Source organism: Tenebrio molitor, chromosome 1 (assembly GCF_963966145.1).
Source record: "Tenebrio molitor chromosome 1, icTenMoli1.1, whole genome shotgun sequence".
Taxonomy (NCBI): Eukaryota; Metazoa; Arthropoda; class Insecta; order Coleoptera; family Tenebrionidae; genus Tenebrio; species Tenebrio molitor.
In genome coordinates this window covers 35,049,698-35,051,200 of record NC_091046.1, presented here as the reverse complement: position 1 = coordinate 35,051,200, position 1,503 = coordinate 35,049,698, and the positions used below count along the sequence as shown (strand labels likewise).

Genomic DNA, 1,503 nt, shown 5'->3' with positions numbered 1-1,503 from the left:
TTGAGAGGTAACACAACAATCAAACACTTCAACAAAAATTATTTTATTAAATTAAATGTTCAAAATTTTTCCCATTTGCGTCTAAACATGCGTTGCCTCTTTTAACGATGTTGCCGTGAACGCGCTCAAGCATTTCAGGAGTCACCGTAGAAGTAGATTTTGAATTTTTTAAACTATTTTTCAGTACTCCATAACACTTCTAGATGACGCACCTTCAAGGAAAGGCGGTACTTTTGGGACACCTGTATACATATTAGGTTAAATTAAAAACAAACGTATTATAGAGTATTGGGCATATAACTTGGTAACTCCTCACACTGTTCGTATTTTAAAAATACGAAAAAAAAGTTGGAGGCGCCGGGTATCGATCCCGGTACCTCTCGCATGCTAAGCGAGCGCTCTACCATCTGAGCTACGCCCCCTGCTGTAGTATCAGCCGGTCAATACTAAATTCCTGTTTCCATGACACATTTTTAACAAATTTTATTAAATTTTGAAATTTAATTCTCTTATCGACTCTTTACTATTGTACACTGCGCCGCAAAATTAGCGCATAAAGTAAAAATGAACCGTAGTTTTTTGTATTTTACTTCTGCGGTTTCCTTATGCTGAATCTCTTGTTTTATCGTATTTCTTTTGTTTAGCAACAAAAATCGCCATGCTGATAACTTCTGAAGTTGTTTATTATGAAAAGTCTGTATTAGTGTTATTGGTCAATTTCGTAAAGCATTTTGATTGTGGATTTGAGAGACGGTTAGGAAGAAGTTTTGGTTCCTTCAAACATAAATTTCCAAAATGAATCCCTACGAACGTTTAAGATGACATACAACAGCCGAACAATGTGCACAAATCGTTGTACTAGCCGAAGACGGTATTAATCAACAAGATATTGCCAATGGTCTTGATTTGCACCAGTGAACGGTATCTAAAGTTTTGCGTCGTTTTCACAAGACAGGAGAATACTCTGGAAGACCTGGGCAAGGACGCAGACGAACAACAACAGCTCAACGGGATCGTTTTCTGCTTTTACAGTCGTTGAGACACAGGACTCTGACTGCTCCAGCTTTGCAAGTTATGACTTTAGGAAGATATCAGTTCCAAATGAGTGCAAATACTATTAGAAGAAGACTTGTTTAACACGATTTAAGGCCCAGGATACCAGCAAGGGGCCCACAGCTGACAGCGGCTCACCGAAAAGTACGATAGCTGTTTGGCCAAAATCACGTTGATTGGGAATTGGATTACTGGAGGTTAGTAACATTCTCTGACGAGTCCAGGATTTGGATTTGGATCACAGTTGCAGACGTGTGCGGATGAACCGATGCTCAGGAGAGCGATATGCTCAATGTAACATTATCCCGAAAGTCAATTTTGGAAGAGTTTCCGTTATGGTTTGAGCAGGTGTCACTTTCGACGCTCGCACAGAGTTGGTGGTGTTAGAAAGAGGAAACCGAAATGCACCGGCGTACATTACCAATCTTCTGGAACCTCATATTGTCCCAT

General features: G+C 39.8%; 1 non-coding gene across 1 annotated transcript; it reads right to left on the bottom strand.

Moving 5' to 3' along the window:
• Positions 1-349: 349 nt before the first annotated feature.
• On the bottom strand, positions 350-422 carry TRNAA-AGC (transfer RNA alanine (anticodon AGC)). The gene has a single exon. It is a non-coding gene; the product is annotated as a tRNA-Ala (tRNA).
• Positions 423-1,503: the final 1,081 nt, after the last annotated feature.